This window comes from Marmota monax, unplaced genomic scaffold (assembly GCF_021218885.2).
Source record: "Marmota monax isolate L192 unplaced genomic scaffold, Marmota_monax_Labrador192_F-V1.1 WCK01_AAM20220418_F8-fsc00279, whole genome shotgun sequence".
Taxonomy (NCBI): domain Eukaryota; kingdom Metazoa; phylum Chordata; class Mammalia; order Rodentia; family Sciuridae; genus Marmota; species Marmota monax.
The window spans coordinates 648,686-671,629 of NW_026693587.1; positions in this window are offsets into that span (position 1 = coordinate 648,686).

The window sequence follows — 22,944 nt, forward strand, 5'->3', positions numbered from 1 at the left end:
CAGGAATAATCTTAAACCTTAAACCTGGAACCTAAACTGGGAACGCCCTAAACACGATTATCTTAAACCTGGAACACCCTAATCAGCCCTGGTCCTTGAGCAAGGTCACCTACATTCAATGTCACTGCAAAATGTCAGCAACATGGGGTACGCTGGCAAGGAAATTGTCATACCTACTTGGCTAATGGCTCCCAGCATCTCCCCCCTTCTAATTAATTAAACAACAAGCAATATGGCTTAAGGACCGTGCCTGGTAGGTTGTCCAATTCAAAATATGGTTCTTACCCGTCATCGGAAAACTGACCTTTAGGCGTCAGCCTCCTGTCTTAGGTTGATACCACTGCAATTGGATCATACCCGTCACTGACTACAGGTCCAGCATACAGCCATTGGCCCCCAAATTTTAGACCATCACTAGCAGAAGGGAGGAGGATACAGAAATGCCACAACACCAAGCCAATTGACGGCTCCTTGGGAAAAATTGCATCACTGGTGACACCATCAGCAAAGATATGTCAGCACTACCACAATTAACATGGGGTGCGCTGGCAAGGAAATAAAAATTGCATCACTGGTGACACCATCAGCAAAGATATGCCAGCATTACCACAATTCGCTGCACCAAACGATAGTTACATAGTCCAGGCAAGTTTTGCAAGCAGTTCAAAGCGGAGGAATCTATCAATATGTCCATTTCCTCCCAAAATCCGTTTCCTCCCAAAATAAGTTGACTCCTTGATTGAGCATTACTTGTTGAGTTATATTCATTGATGCATCAGTTTATACAGCTTACTGTGATAGCTATTATAGAAGCTGTAGTTTGGTTTTATCTTTGTCTTCACCGGCACTGGGATGAAGATAGGAATTCTGGCAATGATGCTAAAAAGACATTATCCTGAAAAGAATTATTAAATATAATGAAAAGGAAAGGTGAAAGTAAACAAACAGATCTGTTAACCTACTTTAAAAACAATCCTTAACAGCTGTTTACCTAATTTAAATTAGTAAACAAACAGATCTGTTAACCACCTTTAAAAACAATCCTTAACAGCTGTTTACCTAATTTAAATTAAACCATTTAAATCACGTGAATAAAATAATAATAATAATTCGGATCCATTTTTTCATGAGCGCTCCTCATATAAGAAATATGGACATACGCACATACAGACATACAACACAAAACACAAGAGTGCACACAAACGTACAACACATAAGAAAATAGTAAAGGCCTTGTAGCTTTACCTGGGTGAAATCTCCATTGCAATGTTTAAAAACTCCACAGTCAAAAAATAAAACTGATCAGAAAAACATTAACCTAGGTTTGTATGAGCTCAAAAAATAAAAATAGAACCTTATGATGTGGAAAAATGCAATAATAAAATAGATATTGAAAAAAGCATCCTGGTTAATCACTGTCGCAGATGTAAGAATGGCCAAGCTGGAGTTCTGGATATCAGCTGTTATGGATTTGAGTCAAATCATCTTCTTTTAGATCTGTAGAAATTGTTTTAGTTAATCTCTCTGGAATCCAAATGGGCTGCTGTTCTCCCTGTGGAAAAACACAAACAGAGCCCCGACTCCAAACAATCACTGGGTCAGGACCTTTCCATTGTCCTGGTAGAATATCTTTCCAAAGTACTTTAGGCTTATGTACATTTTTTGGATACATATGCCTTTCCGCAGCACTAAGTCCTGATGAATCCAAATTTAAAAAGTTTAGAGTAAAAAGCGTTATTTTAAGTTTATCTTTGGGGGATATATACCCCCTTCCAATTCCCTCTTTTTGCTTTAATAAGTATGTTTTAATAGTTTGATGAGCTCTTTCAACTATGCCTTGACCCTGTGAATTGTATGGGATTCCTGTTATATGAGTAATACCAAATGATGAGAAAAATTGTTTAAAAGAGGTAGAGGTATAGCCAGGACCATTATTTGTTTTTAACTGTTTAGGAACGCCCACAGTGGCAAAATTTTGTAAGCAATGAGCTATAACATCTTTAGTTTTTTCTCCGGCATGAAGGGAGCCCATCAAAAATCCAGAAGAAGTATCGACTGTAACATGTAAATATTTTAATTTTCCAAATTCTGGCAAGTGTGTGACGTCCATCTGCCAAATATGGTTAGGTATCAGTCCTCTAGGATTGACTCCAAGATTAACTTGTGGTAAAAATGTCACACAATTTTGACATTGTTTTATTATATGTCTGGCTTGTTCCTTAGTTATTTTAAAACGCTTTTGTAAAGTATTAGCATTAACATGAAACCTTTTATGAAAATTTGTAGCTTCTTCAAATGTAGAGAAAATATGTATGTCATGTGTAGTTTTATCTGCTAAATCATTGCCTAAACTAAGGGCTCCAGGCAATCCTGTATGTGCCCTAATATGTCCTATAAAGAATGGATCTTTTCTGTCCCAGATTAGACTTTGTATAGTGGAAAACAAAGAGAAAACAGTAGAAGAAGGGGAAATCCTACCAGCATCTTCAAGAGATACTATAGCATTAACTACATACTGACTATCAGAAAATAAATTAAATACAGAATCTTTAAACATCAAAAAAGCTTGTAAAACTGCATTAAGCTCTACCTTTTGAGCTGATTGTTTGGGTACTAAAAATGTAAAAGTTCGATCTGGGGTAACTACTGCTGCTGTACGATTATTAGACCCATCAGTGAATATATTTGGACCATTCATGATAGGTGTTTTTCTTGTCATCTTAGGAAAAACTACAGGATGCTTAGACCAAAAAGACAACAAAGGATTAGATGGTAAAGGATTATCAAATGAAACATTAGATTTACACATGATTATTGCCCAAGTATTTAACTCATTAGCTAACTCATCAATTTGATCCATAGTATATGGAGTAATAATTTTATTGGGAGAAATTCCAAACACTCCCTTTGCTGCTCTTATTCCTTTGAGTATTAATTGTCCTACAGCCTCAGGATACCTAGTAAGAATAGTGTTAGGAGAATAAGATAAATGTATCCACAATAATGGACCTTCTTGCCAAAATACTCCTGTAGGAATATTTTTTGTTGGTAGTACAATAAATAATAAAGGGAAACATATCAATTCTATCCAAATGTATATTTTCCATATATGTTTCAATAATTTTTAATGCCTTTCTTGCTTTAGGAGTTAACATGCGGGGTGAATTTGGATCTGATGGACCTTTTAGAATATCAAATAAAGGTCCCAACTCTCCTGTTGGTATACCTAGATAAGGCCTTATCCAATTTATGTCTCCCAATAACTTTTGAAAGTCGTTAAGTGATTTGAGTTGATCTATTCGTATTTGAATTTTTGGTGGACGGACCATGGTTGAGGATAATAGAACTCCTAAATAATTAATTGGAAAATTTAATTGTACTTTATCTATTGCTATCTCTAGATTATAATTTTTAATAAGTTTGTAAGTGTGGCATAACATTCCAGCAATATGTTTTTATCTTTATGTGCCAATAATACATCATCCATATAGTGAAATATTTGTAGTTCAGGATTTTGATTTCTAAGTGGCTGGATTGCTTTGTTAACATATATTTGACACATAGTTGGACTGTTAGCCATCCCTTGAGGGAGTACTTTCCATTCATATCTCTGATCAGGACCTTCATGATTTAATGCAGGGATAGTAAATGCAAAACGTGGACTATCCTCGGGATGAATTGGAATTGAAAAAAAACAATCTTTTATATCTATAGCTAAAACATGCCAGGTTTTTGGCAAAGCAGACAATTGAGGAATCCCTGATTGAGCAGGTCCCATAATAACCATCTCATTATTAATGGCTCTTAAATCTTGCAATAATCTCCATTTACCAGATATCTTTTTGATGACAAAAATGGGAGTATTATGGGGAGATATGGAAGGTTGTATATGTCCTTCCGCTAATTGTTGTTTGACCAGATCATGGGCTACTTGTATCTTTTCTTTAGTCAGGGGCCACTGAGGAACCCACACTGGTCTTTCTGATTTCCAAGTAATTTTGATTGTCTCAGTGGCCCTTTCTGAAAATCCAACCCATGTCTGTCTGTTCCTTGATCTATTTGTATTGGTGTTGCTATACCTTGCCCTTGTTTTCCTAATCTTTTTTCTTTCCTAAAGCCTTTTCTACCTCTAGTAGTGGGCGCATTAGGATTGATATTATTTGTTAATGTCAAACCTAATTGATCTAGGACATCTCTTCCCCATAAATTTATAGGAAGATGATCCAATACATATGGCTGTATAGTTCCTTCACATCCTTCAGGATCCTTCTAATCTAATATCATAGAACTTCTATGGGGATTAGTCTCCACTCCTAGGCCTCAAAGCGTTTGAGTGGCTTGTTGAAATGGCCAATGTTTTGGCCATTCTTGACGAGATATGATGCTAAGGTCAGCTCATGTGTCCAGTAGCCCATTAAACTCATGACCTTGAATATTTTGTTTTAGCATTGGGCGAGAATCTAAATTTAAAGACAACATAGCCCAATCTACACCTGTGGAGCCTAATCCCCTGGAACCTCTTTCTACACTATGACTAGGAAATTTATTATGTAGGCTGGGTATTATTAACAACTGTGCTATTCTATCTCCAGGTGAAATTACTGATATACCTCTTGGAGAACTAGCTATAATTTTTATTTCACCTACATAATCGGGATCAATTACCCCAGGACTTATCATAAGTCCTTTTAATGTAGATGAACTACTTCCCAATAATAAGCCTACTGTTCCTTGGGGAAGAGATCCTTTTACTCCTGTGGGAATGATTTGAACTCCCATCTCTGGAGTTAATACTGCTCTGGCAGAGGCGCAGATGTCCAACCCTGCGCTCCCTCGGGTTTGTCTGATGAGGGATTTAATGGACAATGTGTCCTGGGCACTACCCTGATGGTGTTGCTGGGTTCCTCCACTGCCCCGTAGATTTGTGGTTGTGGGCCCCGGAGCATTGGGCCCCCCTGTCCGTTTTTTGGCAATGGAGCCTGATACCTTTCTCCACGATATCGTGGACAAATACCTGGTCTTTGTCCATTTTTTTGATAAGGGAGTACCCTCTATGGTGGTTTGAGAATGGCGTTCATTAGCCCAATGTCTCCCTCTAAGGCATCGTGGGCAAATACCCAGTATTCTACTCCTTTGATACCTACTTTTGTTAAACCCTCCTCCTATGGGGCAATTCCTTTTAAAATGTCCTGTTTGTTCACAATCATAGCATGTTTTTGGCCTGGCATCTAAAGCCTGTTGTACTGCAGCTGCAAGACTTGCCCTTGTTCATTAATATCTCTACATAATTTAATATATGTGTTTAAATCTTCATGTCTCCATGGTCTAATAACCTCTCTGCAGCAACAATTTGCTTGGTCATAAGCCAGTTGTTTTATTAATGGCATTGCTTGTTCTGTATCCCCAAAAATTTTGGCAGCCGTTTCAATTAGCCTATCTACAAAGTCAGCGTAAGGTTCATTAGCTCTCTGTATTACCTTAGATAGCTGACCTTGTAAATCTCCATGTCCTTGTAAAGTCTTCCATGCCCTAACTGCGTCTGCAGCAATTTGTGCATATATAGCAGGATCATATTCAATTTGTTGCCGTTGACCCTCATAAGGTCCTTTTCCTAACAACATATCTAGATTTCTTTGAGGGTAACCGGCTGCTGCATTTCGCCTAGCTGTCTCCGCACAAAATTCCTCATTGGCAACCTTCCATAACAAATATTGTCCTCCATTTAGTACAGATTTACACATGCTAGCCCAATCTGCTGGCGTCATGTCCAAGTTAGTAATGGACTCGACCATGCTTACTGTGAAGGGAGCTTGGGGACCATAGGTTGTTACAGCCTCCTTTAACTGCTTCACTGTTTTAAAATCTAAAGCATGGTGAATTCGCTGCCCTCCTGCCTGTTCAAGTACAGGGCATGCTAATCTTTGAGGTCCTGTTTCAGGATCCCATTTATCAACTACGGGGTTTGAGGGCCACTCAGCTGTCTCCATCGGTGAGGCTGTTGGTTGAATTACGCCCTCTTGTGATAAAACGGAGTTAGTAACAGCCTCCTGTTGTGGCCTTTTTCCTAACAACCCCTTTTCCTTTAAATTTTCTTCCTCTGTCTGACTAGCTCGAGAGACCTTCTCTTTTGCTTGATCTAAAATGTCTTTCTCCATGGTCTGAACCTCTAACAATTTACTTAACATCTTTTTGGTTTGTTTTTTACTAATTTCTAATCTACTATAAAGATAACGCAACCCAATAAGATAACACAAAACAAAGCCAAAACTGAATGAAACAAAAATGGAATAAAAAATCGTTGTATCAATTTTCTTTTCCTCAGGGCTGACAAACTTCAAACCTTTAGTCAACCATTTTTTCCAATTTGCCTGAGAAATTTCTAGGGATAGGCAGCTTGAAACAAAAACAAGATAAATCAAAACAATAACACATTGTTTTTTGAATTGGTCACCCATTCTTTCGCTCTTCCTCAGGGGCGAGCAATTTCACTTACCTCTAAGCTTCGGAAGTTCCCCGCACGGGCTGCCAAATGCCGCAGTCTTGCTGGGCACAAATGCCGAAGTCTGGCTGGGCACACAATCACGAGCCACCACACAGCTTGTAGATTCAAACAGCAACTCTTTATTCCCGAACTCACACCAGCCCTCTACAATCACGTTCTGGGGAAATCCACGTTCTCTGCCCAAATCCACCTCCACTGGGCTTCTGTCTCCCCAAAAATAACAAAAAATTAAACTAAGAATGAAATAATTCCTGAATATACCACCCCAAAATATTAAGGATTTTCTCAATGGAGACATAGTGGTTTACAGTTTAGAAAACTTGAACTTCAATTTTTGTGTCATGTCTCTATTTTTCTATGTTGCATTAGAGTTGCTGAACTACAGAGACATCTATTAAATTCATAGTGAAATTCATAAACTTGTATTTAGTCTGATTTCATAATATACAGCAAAAACTTAGGAGTTCATGAACCAGACAGCATTCATGTTAGGAGTTACAGTAACCAGAGTCGTAAGGGACTTGAAGAAAAAACTCTTCAAAAATGCTAAAAGACTTTAAGGAATACAGAAGTAAATACAAATCCATACCATGTCCATTAAATGGAAGACTTCCTATTGGGAAGATGTCAATACTGTATTGTAGAACTCCTTGAGCTACAGATTCAATAAAATTTCTATCAAAATGATATTTTACAGAAACAAAAATACCATGTCTAAAATTTGTTCTTCAACAAGAACCCTGAATAACCAAATAATTTGGAAAAAGAATTTCAAATAGGATTGTTTATATTTGCAATACAGAAACTTCCTATGAAGCTATATTAATTAAAGCTGTGTGGTTATAGGCATAATGAGATGGATAAACACCAAAGAAAATGAAACAGAGAACTGAAAATATACCATAGTGTGTATCAAATAATATGCAAAAATTGTACCAACACTATTAAATGGATAAAGCATAGTCTTTTCAACAAATGGAGCTGAAAAACTGGATACTCACATGCAGAATGCAGAATGAGTTGGAACTTTACCTAATAGGATCTTTGAAAATAATTTAAATTGGGTCAAAATCCTGAACTCAAGAGCTACAACAAAACATCTCTTAGAAAGAAACAGCTGAAAAGTTCTTGACTTGTATTTGATGATTTCTAAGATAGCACATGAAAAACACAAGCAACTAAAGAAGAAAATAGAGAAATTTCACTTCATCAGAATTAAAGCTTTTTATCCTTCAAGGATACTATCAATAAAGTGAAAAGGCAACCCACAGAATGGGAAAAGATGTTTATAACTTGCATATCTGATTACAGATCAATATACAGAATATACAAAGAATCTCTAAAACTCAAAATCAAAACCAAAATAAAGAAGCTACCCTATTAAAACACAATCAGAAAATGGAAATAACCATTTATTCAAAGAAGATATACCAATTGTCTATGAAAAGTATCAGTAAGCCTTAGAGAAATGTAAATGGAAAACAATGAGATTCCACTTTATACCAACTGTGATGGCTATAAGAGAGAGAGAGAGAGAGAGAGAGAGAGAGAGAGAGGAAAAACAATAAGTGTTGGTAAGAATATAGATATTAGGACACCTTGTACACCGTGGTGGGAATGTACAATGAATGGTACAGTGGCTATAGAAAACAGTAAGGTTGTTTCTCAAAAACTTTAAAACATAACTGCCATATGATACCTAAATTCCATTTCTTGTGTGTACCCCAAAAAACTGAAAGGAGGGACATGAAAAAAATATCTGTATGCTCATGATTATAGCAGCATTAATCACAATTGACAATTGAAACCAACCCAAGTATCCCTCCATGAACAAAAGGATAAGCAAAATGCATTATACACATAGAAAAATATTATTAAAACTTGAATTTTGATTATTTTTCATGTATATATGTGTATATATAATATGTATATATCCATATTTGTGATACACACACATATATATATATATATATATATATATATTAAAGAGTAAAACTTTATCATCCTTTCAATGTGCTAATTTAAATGTATGAGTTACAAAAGGGCAAACACTATATATTTCTGCATACATAAAAATCTTATATAAGATTCTTCTTATACAGATAGTATAGCCAAACTGTAAGAGAGAGAAAATGAAATGTTGGACTAAGGGGAGGAAAATGGGGAGTCATGATTTAATGGATACATTTCAATTTTGTAAGATGAAAAACTCCAGATGATATCAATGGTTGTACAAACATATGGATTTAATTCATGGAGATGAATGGTATACTTACAAATGGTAAAGGTTAAATTCTATGTTACATATTTATAGAAATTTATTTTTTTAAAATATTCAAACAACAAATATCAAATACTGCAAAGATAAGCATTTATAATGGCACAGAGTTCAAAGCTGGTGGAATATAGATGGGTCAATGTTTTGAAGCCTCTCAGGTCCTTAGGTAATTAAAATAGAATTAAGCTTCCAAGAGGTGGTTTCATTTCAAATAGTCTCTCTACTGGCTTTTTAGAAAACCCAGTAACTGCTGAATGGCTGAGTCATCAGGAGAATTGCCCATATTTACAACTTTGAAGATTGCTTATAAGATTTCACATGAAGGATTTATTTACCAAGAGCCAACACTGTGAATAATTTGCTTTCTAGTAGAAGTCTGTTGTGTTCTTTGTGCTTTAAAAATAAACCAGCAAATTGATTACTAAATGCAACATTGGCTATTCAAGTTGTTATCCTGATATTGTGTTACTTTCTTAAAAAATACAATTATAGAAGTTACCTGTAAATCATTTTTGTTTTTAAATCTAGACAGGCAAAATGATTATAAAAATTAAATATGTTACATAAATAAAAAAAAATTGTTTTGGAATTCATGTATAGATTTGCCTCCCTTAAGGTCATAAATCCCTTAAGGAAAACTATGTAGATGTTTTCTTATTCCTTCGTGAAAAAGAAGTTTTTATCTTCCTTTTTGTTGTGAATGCAGTTGCTATGCAGAGTAGTGTTGGTTTCATAACTGCAAGTATTAGAAACTTACTCTAGCTAATTTAAACACACATAAATTTTTGAAGGGGAAATCTGAATCACCAATATTTAGCAGAACCAAAGAATCAACTTTAAAGGATAGGTTGCTAGGAAAATTGCTAAAGTAACATCAAATCATCCTTGAGTTCAGCCCTGATGTGTTGCACCACCTCCCAGACACTAAGCAACAAAGCTGATCTTCTTCTGCCACCATACCATGCCTACTCACAGTTAGACATGGTTCCTGTTGCTGCCTCTTAGGACTGATTCAGAGCTTTGTAATGTTTTGAACAACTAATAAAAAAAAAAAAAAAGAGAAAGAAATCCTCTGCTTCTCCACCTAAGTTGTTACTTCGATCATGGGATAGGCATAAGGGATTTGTCAAGCATTTATAATGTACTAAGTCTTACAAATGTGGAAGACTGACTAAGAGAGAAAAGAACTGGGACCATAAGTTTTAATGATGGAAAGTATAGAATCACCAATGTTGAACTGGAGATCAGATGTTGGTCAGTGAAACGAATGATGTCAACAGCAGCAGTCAGGACTGAAAAATGATCTGCAAGTTAGTTTGGAATTATGATTCTATTACTAGTTTGCTGAATGGTACAAAGGGCCAATGACCAAGATGGCATTAATGTTTCCCTCGGTTTAATTAAATTTTAGACAGGCTTCCTTCTGATCCCAGCACCTATATCTCTCTTTGATTAGAGTACTTGCTTTATAAAACTTTAAAATGTAAAGTTTTTAACTTTCCCTTTGAAAAGCTTATCTTCTTTCAGCATCCCACAAGTTTCACAACCCAGGATGCCTTTTTTTGAAGAAACTGAAAGCTGTCCATTTATAACATAGGATTCTATATGGCAGTCTCTACAGGAGGATAGGAGCCAAGTGTTAAGCAAACCAAAATGGTCTAAACACACTGACCCTGCCCCCAACATGCTCTAGTACTTTTACACTATTCATTATAGCACATAAAACCGAACCAGTTTTGATTCACTTGACTCAATAGAGTTCAGTCTCTATGATGAATCTCCATTGCACTAGTCTTGAATAAAATCTTCTTTGCAAGTTTAACTCCATCTGATATATCATTTCTTTGACAAAAATAATTAAAATGCAGATAATTCAATATAAGTATAATATGTCTGATATATATATATATATATATATATATATATATATATATATATATATATATTCTTATATATATGTATCAGACATTTTCCAAAAAAGGTATAATCATGATTCATATGAATATATAAAAGTGAACTCTATTAAAGAATTTGTTGCATTGAATGATGTTGCAGAACCAGGCAGAATATTTAATTAGTTTCAAAGGAAAAGTCAAAAGAGCCCATATTTATATAGAGTAAAAGAATATCAAGATGAATTGCCATGGAGGCAAAACTGACTTTTGGGAATGGCAAGTCAATTAAATTATTAAGAGAGAAGACAGAAGTTACATACCTCTTAATTATTAAGACTTACAAAAAATTGCACAGCAGCCCAAAGATAATGAACAGGGCTAGAGACTGATAACCTGGATGGGTACACTATAGGCAATGCATAGTTTTCTATTGAAATATAAACTCGTGTTTTTACAAAGAACAATGTGCAGTGTGGGTATACTACGCATGTTTATGCATTATAAATGGCATTTGAACAATTTTCTAATAAGGTCCTGACAAAAATAAAATGAATAAAGGTAACAATAAGTGGCCAAGGCAAAAGAAATGAACATTCATTAATTATAAATGGAAACCCATTATTTAGCATTATTGGGAGGGGATTTGGTAATATGTGGCAATATTTTCAGATTATATTGTTGTTGAGATAATAAATCTATTTCTGAAAATTTGTCTACCCAAATACAAGTGCATGTAAGTAAACATTTAAATAAACACACATTACAACATTTACTCTCACTTTTAAAAATAATATTGAAAGTCTTAAATAACACAGGCCTCTTGGGAAGGGTGAGAATAAGTAAACTGTGGTAGAGCCACACAATTCAATACTTTTAAGAATCTAAAAAAGAGTGTGACAGCTCTATATGTAATTTATAGAATTACCTACATAATATATCTTAAGTAAGAAAGTTCAGTCCATAAAATGTAACTATTAAAATCTTTGTTCCCTATGATTGTACAGAAGCTTCTTATTTTGTTGAGTATTAACATCATTATGACATCCAACATTTCATCTGCTTGCCTCTCTCCAGTAGGGTTGTGGCTTGTGTTTCTTTGCTTTTAGCACATGTATTGCTCAATTTGTTGTTGTTGTTATTGTTGTTGTTTGTGGAATTGAGTAAAACTGTAAAATGATGTATTCCTTTAGGGAAATGAGTTCCTTACAAAATAATGCATGATACTCTTTTGGTTTGCTGCTGTTTTAGCCTTTCAGTAAAGACCCTCTGACGAACAATCTGAAAGGGCATTTCAAAGTTCACAAGAGAAAGTACAAAATACTAAGAGAAATGATATTGTCAACAAAGGTTTAGAGAATATGTTGCCTCCTGATCAAGAGAATGCCATAACCCTCAATGTAGAGTTGTGATATTCAAGGACAACTTTGACCCAAGAGAATGAATGTACTGCATTTCTAATTATACTTTCTTGCATGGGAGAGATGAATCATAATTTTAATCCCTGATATATAGCATTTTAGTACGCTGACCTTTTAGTAAAGGTGCATGCTTGATTAGAAAACATTTGAAATACCCTTGCCATTGGAAGACAGAGTTGTAAATGTAAAAGCAGTGAAATGAGCCCCCAACTCAATATAGACTCTCCAAAGGTCAGGATAAAGCAGCCCATCTATTTAACTGCCTAAATATATGAAGCATTCATTCCAGTTCAAGGCAGTTTCATGATAAAGACCATAAAAAAGCAATGGCACTACATTAAGTACATTTACAGTGTGTATTAGTAAGATAAAATTCTATATATTTATATATATGTGGTATTTTAAAAACTATAATTCATGTTTTTAGAAACTATTTTTTTTTTCCAATCATAGGATAGTAATTTTTATTTTAATGTTTTTGACTGATATTATATCAGGTTAATTTTTTAAAAACCACTTGTGTATTAGAAAAAAAACTCATCAGAAAGCACAGCATTCCTAATGGCTTCTTAAACAAGAAACTTCTCTCACTAAAGTTTGCTGTTGTTGTTTTGCTTCTCTATGAGAATTAATGGAGTGTTTTCTGCTCGGCTGGATTTTTAAACTTCCTGATATTATAGTTTCTTTAAGCTACTGTCTGTAAAGGCCACCTTCACAATTGCTGGATCAGCACAAATAGTGCATTTGAAAAATAAAACAAACAAAAAACAAAGTAAAAGTAGCGACTTGAAAAAAATTTGAAAGAAGCAGAAATAATTTCAACTTTGAACTTCCAGGGTTTTATATTTTATGTTGTTCAGTTACATATTGGAACTCAGATATCCACAGTTACATAAAGAGAACTTGTTAGATATCTGAAATATTTTTATTCACTTCAACTTATAAAATAGGAAAAGCTAATAGGGTTTTTTTAAAATATTAGATATTATAATAAAATAGGGATGAGAGGCAAAATCCTCAAATCCTGGGAATTGCTGTTTAAACTATTTAAACATGGATTTTTAAATTTTGTATAAAAAGCATTCTCTTATTCAATAGAAGAATTGGTAGGATATTTTGATTCATATCACCACTTAATCATATTACTAAACAAAAACTTTGTAAAGAAAGACCTTTGCTACCATTTACAAATGTTTTTATATTTAAATACATGCTGCATATATATTGTGCAGATTCTGTGTGCTTTTGAATTAGAGATAACTGTCCTCAAGGTTTAATCCTCATCCTTTAGCTTTCATAAAGTACATTTTCTAGTTTTCTTATTATTCCTTTGACCTATGTGTACAGCAATGTGATTTATGTTCACTGGTATTCTCTAAACAGGATGCTCATTTTCAAACACGAATGAGACGTAATATTCAGATCTCATTGCTTACCATTGATAAGAACTGAGTATCATAATCTAATACAGAATAGAATGAGAAGACAAGCACTAATTTATAACTCCCATAAGATATCTTATATGCAGAAAAAAGGAATGAATTATATATATTTGTGGAACTTATGATAACAAAATAAACATCAACATGATAGAATCTTTAAAGGCTTCACAACACTATAACAGTATTGACTAGTAGAACTAAATAAGACTATGCTGAGATATAGATAAAACAAGACTGTTATTCTCATATTAAAAATGAGGAAAATGAAGAAAAAGAGCAAAGGAGCAAATGGCTTTCATTGGTCTGAAAAGCAATCTAGTAAGGGAGGCTATCATTTCATATTGGTGCAAGGTATGAGAAGATCAAAATATCATTTTCCCTCTGTACAAAATCTAACCTTTCAGACCACTGAAGTATAAAGAATGTAGCAATCATAGTCAGCACAAGGTCACATAAAAGAGACCTGAAGGAGGACTGAAGGTGATCTGGAGTAGGGAAAGGGTCAGTATTGGAAGTAGGAGGCCCAAGATTGCTCTGACCAAGAGGAAGAAAATTACTATGCTTCACTCTATAGCTTTCAAAATTGCCAGTCATTTAATTTTAGAGAGAAGTCTACACATACAAAGATCTTGATTCCTTCCTTGACTCCTTTCCTGTGAAATTAGTACATTATTTAAGAATCAAGATTGCTTAGTCTTTGCATTCACAATGATCCCGAACTTACTATAAAGCCAGAAAGCAATTAGCAGAGAAGATGTGGGCATGCTTAGCAGAGAATTTAAACATTATGTTGAAAACAAGATAAAAGGCAATTTTAGACACCTAATTCAGAGCACAGAATGATTGGGTAGCAAGTAGGTGGTATAATCTTGCGTGAGAGCAACAACCCAGATATATGAAGGTTGATTAAGTATTTCATGTGTGAAAACATAGAATGAATAAATAGAATTATAATTTTGATTCTCAATGCAATGACAAAAATGTCTTTCAGTCTCTTGAACATGTAAAAGATGAACAACAAAATCCCAGTGCTTCTTCAGCAGTTTTCTTCAATTTAACACATTAACTTTTATTTCATTGTTTATCTTTTTAAAGAAAGGAGTTTTAAGACAATTTCTCTCTAAGCTACTGATGGCACCTGACAGGCAACATTCTGACCTCTGCTTTCATTATCATATCCTCTTCTCCTTCACTGACTCTTTAAAAGAAACAATATTACACTGAATAAGTATAATCTGTTCAAGATCCTTAATCATGTCTGCAAAATCTCTTCTCCACATAAGGCAACATAATCACAGGGTCTTAAAATTAAGACATAGATATATTTGAGGCACCATTTTTCAGCCTAAACAAGCTCAGAGATTGGGATAGAAAATCAGAGTGTGCATATTTTAAGGCAATGGATATTGAAAAAAAAATAGTTATATATGGCTTTTGGCCTATCAAACCAAAATAATTTTTAAATAAAATAAAATAAAACTAGACAGGTTAGCAAGTCTCTTTTTATCTACCTGTATATTTTATAGGTTCTAAATCCAAAAAGAACAGAAATTCCTTTTAGTCATCTTAGTGTGATAGATCAGGTCTCTGTTTCCCGCTCTTCATCCTTTAGCGCATGAAAAGGTGTATTTTAAATTAGTAATTCACCAATGTTCTCTTCGATGAATGATGAATATTGGAAAGAAAGTTATTTTTTTGTAAGCACTTTGTTTTCTGAGGAATTTGTAAAACTAAGAATTATGAAGACTGAAAAGAATGCAAGCGGTTTCTAAAAACCTCTATAAAGAGGGATGTTCTGGAGATACCTTGATTTTAGCCCTGTGGAATTCTTGTTGGATGTCTAAACTCCTGACTAAGCTTCAAAAAATGCATAATAAAAATGCATTTTTGAAGGCACACAGTTTGTGTTAATTTGCTACAGCAGAAATAGAAAATAAGTACATAACACCATACTCAAGAGGCTATGTGGAGACGGTTTGAGAAGCTCTGCAACATAACAATTTTGTTACTCAAAACTGAATTGCCAGGCTTTTCCCTTTTTGTAATCAAGTTATATACCTATATTTTGGAAAGTAGAGACAAATGGCAAACTCTTTCTGTTCTTATGAAATTAATGTATGAATCTTCTTCTGAATTTCTGGTACCCTTTTAAGAAGTCTGACAGAATAATAAAGATGAAGTTTCCAATTCCAATTATTCCATCCCTTGCTCATCCCTGTATAAGTGTGTAGAGGACTTTTCAATAATTTGGGAATGTGTTTATACATATCTTCAAAAGCTAATAAGTGGTATATTCAAGACTTTTTAAGACCATCTTGATAATAGGACTATAGACATAGATGTGCAGAGTGAAGGGAATCATAAATGCTGGTGTAGCACGCTAGGCCTCTGATAAATGAGAAGAGGAAGCATTTCTCAGAAACTGGAGAAGAAAGTTCAGAGAGATCCCCTGAAGGGGAGTTGTGAACTTTCATGAAGGCTATAGTGACCCCTAGGTGAACCATAGAGATGGAACCAGATGAATAAATGATCTGACCTCACTCTATTCCCTTCTATATCTGCTAGTGTCCCCACTGAGCAAAACTGAACAAGAGCCAGAGGGTAAGAGAATCCACTGTGTTTCCATGGGGTAGAGAGAAGAATAGAGAAAGATGAAGAAGGTGAAGGGGACAAATGAGAGATATCCAACACAATTCTTAGGAATGCTTTTTTTCTTAGCTTTAAGCTTTCATCCAACAATCTGGAAAGTAAAAAAGTGGAATTCAACAACCTATAACAAACAATTACACAAAATTGAAAATGTTATGACAAATATAAAAAGTCACTAAAGAAACATAGCAGAAAAAAATCAAATTCCATTTGGACACTCAAGGTAGGTTATTTTAGAATAGAAAACATTTGTCATTTGCAGTGATTGTGGAGGATGTGTAGGTATACCTCACTTGGATCTGGAGAAGGGGATCATTTTATAAAAGTTTTTTTTTTTTTTAGAGTTCATGACCAGAATGAAAACAGTAGTATAGAGCTCAACTTTTAATTTAATTCCCAATATTTCTGTCTTCAAATAGAATAGTATTTCCTTATCTATCTTTTTTGTCTTACTCTGTTTTATGTAGGAGTGATGACACTTTTTGGCCCTGCTCTCTACCCTTTCCTTTGCCCCACACATGGAGAAGCAGATAAGGGAGGCAGATAAGGATGCCTGCTTTCTCTCTCCTTCACTTAAACAGGGATGGAAGTTCAAAGCCTGCAAACTTCAGCCCACAAAACCTTCATTCTTCCCCTTTTATGTAATAAGAACTAGACCACTTGCTAATCCCTTCAATCAAGTTATTTCTAATCAGAAGATATTAATACCCACCCATCTCTGAAAGCTTCAATACAAGACTAAGCATTCACCTCATGCATCACTAGTGTGAAATTTTTATTTGGATTATATGTTCTTTCTAAAGTTTATTAAGTTCTTTATATATTCTGAATATTTTTATTGATACATAATAATTTTATAGAATAATTTGCTCCATTTTGGCATATATTCACTCTAAATAACATATTTGATAAATGCCAATCCTTAGTACCTCTCCTTGCCCTCTCCTTCTACCACCCCTTGGTCTCCTTCCTCTATCATACTGGCCTCTCGTTTATTTTCATGATATCTTTTTTTTTTCCTCTCCAATTTCCATATATCAAGAGAAAACATTCAACTCTTGGCTTTCTGAGTTTAGTTTATTTTGCTTAACAGTATGTTCTCAAGTTTCATCCATTTTTCTACAAGGGGCAATTTCATTCTTCTTTGTGGTTGAATAAAATTTCATTTTCACATATATGTGTATATATGTATACACATATATGTGTGTGTATATATATATATATATATATATATATATATATATATATGAATATATGTACACATATATGCCAAATTTTCTTTATCCATTTATCTATTGATGGACACTAGTCTGGTTCTATTACTTTGCTATTGTGAATTACGCTTCTTTAAGCATGGGCATATCTGAATCTCTATAGATTGTTGGCCTTAATTCTTTTAAATAAATACCTTGGAATGGGGTATCTGTGTTATGTGATGGTTCCATTCCACATCTTTTGAATTTATTATCTCAATTTTGTGTGTGTTTGTGTGTGTGTGTCTGTTCCATTGTTATCTATGACTTGATATCTTGAAATCTGATAGGTGTACCAACATGTTTGCGTTAAAAACCTTCACCACAACAAATAGGTTTAAATAAAGCAATACAGATGGTCATCAAAGCCAAATTTCAAGAGGACTATGAAGCAAAAGTGATACCTTTCCTAATCTATCTAAATCTTATACATTAATAAATATATAATTAAGAAAAATTTGAGCCAAATGTGTTTATTTGGCATAATATATTTGGGCTTTGTTCAAATTTTGATGTCAGTCTCCCTTTTTAAAACATAGCTCCTACACATCCCTGCAAAAATAAGATATAGACATTTATCATAAACCAACAGACACAGTTTTTTTTCACATATATCCTCAGAAAAGCAAATTTTAAAAAGAAAGAAAACCTGAAGAGAAAAGAGAAGTGAAGAATCATAAAACTATTATTACACCTTAATCCTGATTTTTATTGTATTAGATTGATTTTTGTTTTTATGAAAATCCATGGTACCATTGAACAAATATTCAGGATTGAGATTATCTTAGGATATGTCATCCTTGAAGAGCCATTGCATTATTTTATCAAAACATTGATTCATTAATTAGTTTTTTCAAATTAATTCTATGAAATGGATTATTTGAGTTATAGAAAAGGTTTTTTTGTACTTTACCACTAATGTAGGAATTGTAGAAAACCTGAATTTAATCATCAATTCATAAATCTGGCCTAATTCTTAGAACCCTAACATCAATAAATGAACTTTAGAAAGTTTCTCGGAGTTGAATTTTTTGTTAAATTGTAGCAGTTAATATACTTAATTCTGTAAACTCTTACAAGAACATAGGCAAGGGCCCCTGGTAGTGACAAATTCATGTATTTCAAAAATTTTACTGACCATCTTATAATTCAGTTAGGACTTTAATTTCTGTCAAGATTCATCTATACATTTGCCCCATATCATTTTATAGGTTTTATTGAATTGTTGTTTATTTATTTATTTTTGCAGGGCTGGGAACTGAACCTAGGTCCATGAGCATAGTAATCAAGCTCTCTACCACTGAGTCACTTCCCTAATCTTCATTTTATACATGTAAAATAAAAAAAATCAGAAAAAGTCCATAAGAAATTCTTTGGGACATACATCAAGACTCTTATGTCTTAAGGATAAATGGTTAAACAAGGGAGGAAAGACATACTAATTATCAGAAGTAATTATTTTGGAGATAAATTACCTAATTTTGACAAGCATTGGATTCTGTGGAAGAGATAACTTACTTTTAAAAGGTCCTTGCCCTGTTTCATTCATTCTTGTAGCAATAACATGATGCTCACACATCTGACAATAATTAGGAAAAGTGGCACCACTAAGCCCCTTGAACTGCAGCAACCACAAGAGAGCAAAGAATTAGAGAAAGAAATGTTAAATTATTGAGTACAAATGAACTATTGTATGAAGCAATTCTGATAAAGTATTTCAAGTCTAGAATGAGAAATAATGTTTTTAGTGAGCATTACTTTAACCACTAATTATGTAACTCACAACTTACAGTGCCAATGACCCTGACTTCTTAGAATTTGTGAGCAATTTTAATTTAGAGGTAAGTTTCTGGCAAACCACACAGTTTTCAACAAGTCAATTAGAAACAATCAGGAAGTTCCCCTATTAGAATTGCAAATTATAGGATATTTTTCCCATTCTTTTTGACTTAACATCTATTATAGGCTAGGCAAGCAATATTAGTGTTGAAATTTTTCTCAGTGCATTTTTTTTTTAACTCTAGAGAACTAATACTGCCAAAGATTTCTCAGAACATGTGTCTGTAATTCCCTTACATGACTCCTGGGTCACTGAGAAACTGTTAGCATTTAGTGAACTTTACACAATTAGCTCTGTCCTTTGGGTTTTCAAACACATTTTCCTTATCCTTACAGTGTGTATGGGAAAGGAAAATTTACAGTGAAAACGTAGTCTTTTGCATTAAAGTCTCCCAGGACATTTTACAATCATTAAAAGTTATAATTAGCACTGAAGTACATTCAACTCCTAAAAGGATCATTTTTTAAACTAATAACTTTTTTAACATCTGTATTTTAAAGTCTCAAAACAGTTTAAGTACTCCCAACTTCGACAGAGAATGACTTCCTAAGCACAGAAGAAACCAAATGTTCTGAACCATATTTATGGATCCCCTCTAGATTATGTTCATGGAAAATAGCCAACTGTTTATGTAATTGATATAGGGTTTCTTTTTGTTGTTGTTGTTGTTGTTGTGACAGGTAAAGAGATAGGGAAAGATTATGGTAAAAGCTATAAATTTGCTAAATTAAAATGAGGGCTTTACAGTTATCTCCTTTATGTTTCAGGTATTTAGCTATTAATGATAGGCACTATTGTTTGAGAAGCCAAGATATAGATACCACACTTTTCCTCACCATTTTCCAGCTGGATGTACATGTTTGACATAATTCTAACCAATGTCATGATTATGAACTCGGAAAGACCTAATATTTTATACAACTTGCAAGACAATGAATGTACCTGATACATTTTCATGGATGCTAGCAAAAGAAACAAGTCTTTAGCTCAGAGACAAAGGATTGTTACAACTGAAATTAATAAGAATAGCTGGAGTATCATCATGTTCTTGTGCTGAATGCTTGTCAAGGAGAAATTGACAGATTTGACCAGTAAGGAAAAGATGAGATCTATTTCAATTAAGACAGCTTATTTCATATAGAGATAGCAAGCAGTAGTAAGTGACCTCAGTGACCCAGGAGTCATGTAAGGGAATTATAGACACATGTTCTGAGATAGTAAGCAAAGGTACCTGCTTCTCATGTCCTTTGTCTTATGTAACAGCACTGAAACAAAAAAGAGCATATGACATGACAATATAACATGAGTTAGGACACCCTATCGCTGAGAAGCTGATGCCGTGATTCAGCTAAGCAATGTTAGTGCTTATAATTGTATGTTAAGGAGGTGAGAAAGCATCATGACTCATAAGAAACCAGAGACCATGAAAAAATGTCTTATGACAATCTCTCAGGGAAAGACAATAAGCTTTTAAGTACTCTGTATAAACTTCCCCAGATCTCCTGTTTCAGAAATGCACTCTTCCAAGAAGTAGACAAACTGCAATTAAGGCTTGCCTGCTTCATCTATGCAGACATGTGCATGGTGGTCGGTGTGACCCAGTAGAGTCAACTCTCTCAAGTTCTTGAAACTTCAATTTACACAGGCAATAGCAGGATACCCCAGTGAATCCTAGACATGCACACCATGGCATACATCAAAGAACTCTCAGTTTAGGGAATCCTGACATTTTTTAATAGGCTGAAAGGAAATGTGCCCAGAAGGAGACATTATTCCTGAAGGAAATATTATTTTGATTTTATTGAACAAGGACAAATTTTCCTTCTGCCCTGGAAAGGTATATTATCTCTATCTTCTTAGGTTATATACCCTATACATAACTTTGAAGAGATTGTATAAAACAAAATATTGTTGATGACTCTACACATACAAAATGTAAGATTCATGAAAAATTGTCTACCAATATCCATATACTAAGAAGTAGTAGATTTCATTGCTTGGTGAGCTTCTCAGAAAGATTTTGTTTTACTGACTAAGCAAAATACAACACAACAAAAATATATACAGCAGGTCCAAATTTTGCTTCATTGCTCTTGCCATGGCTTCTTTCCTTATACAAAAATTTAATGTCTGATATACTGCTGGGACCACAAGACCAGGAGCAAGAAGATTCCACACAGTAAACATGTTTGAACTGGAAAAAAAAAGTCTATTTTCTCCAAAATATTATTAAACAGTTCAGCTGTTCTATATTGCCTTCTTTCTCTTTTTGAATGAACAAATGAAAGAGAGAGAGAGAGAGAGAGAGAGAAGAATGTGTGTGTGTGTGTGTATAAATAAACTGAAATGGATAAAGAGAAGAAAGTAGGAGTGTCCTGTTTGTTTAAGTCATTAAGGACCAAATACTTGGCATCTTGTATTTGATAACCACCTGACATTCAAAAGAAAATATGTATGTTTAGTCCTTGATGTCAAATGCTCTTACATCTCCATTATCAAGCAGAGATAGATTCCAATCTGATGCTCTGAATTCTAAAGTGTACTTAAATATGTGACTTCAGAAAATGTACTTTTAATTCTTCCTGTTCCTCTTCTCTAGCACTTGGTAGAACATTATCCAATTGGCTTGATATTAACACTAAACTAAAATGAATATGAATATATCTCCTGGGGCCCATTAATTACGTAATAAATTACAGTTTTCCTCATAGCAAAATGCCCTTGCTAATCTCCTATGAAGATAATGGTGATTAAAACTTCCTTTATTCAGTATCTTGTTCAAACAAATTTTAATAATTTCTATGTATGATACTGAATTAAAATTTGAACCATTTTTTTTTAAAAAAAATTCTTTTCATTTTTGTTTCTGAGTTGTGTTTGTTAATAATTTATGCTTATGGATATTTTATTGAATTGTTATGTAACCAAATAGAACAGCATTAACTTAATTGTGCTTTGTTATAACAACACATAGTTACTTAATTTCTTTTCAGGCTTAGTAAAAATTAGATGAATTAACATAACCACAATCAATATTTGTTATATTTTTATTTATTTGCAATCATTTTGTTTTTTTTTGTTTTTTTTTTTTTTGCTTTTCTCACCCCCACCGAATTATTTTAGGCAAACATATGTTTACTGACAGAAGGAAACACAAAAATTGTTTGGGGAACAAGAAATAAATTGGAATTTGGAAAGCATAATGTTTTTGAAAATATTTTTTGTACTTTTGGATTCAATGTGTTAATATTTTGTTGTTGAAGATTTCTGAATTAGTCTATAGGAAACATATTGGTCTGAACTTATAATTTTTTTGTAATGTATACCTAGTATTATTTAGGGCATACACACACATATGAAACTGTTCTCTCATTCTCTCTCTCTCTCTCTCTCTCTCTCTCTCTCTCTATATATATATATATATATATATATATATATATATATAAAACCACATATATGGTTAATGTATACATACACATATTATTTATATGGTTATAAAACATATAAATAGATGAAAGTATTCATAATGAATACTAAGGAGAAAAATTAGATAACCCAAAAATAAAAATATAATAATAAAAATTTTTATAGCCCCAAATACTTTCTATGAGTTATAAATTGGTCAACAGTTATTTTTGATATTATTTATCATAAGCTACAAGAGTCT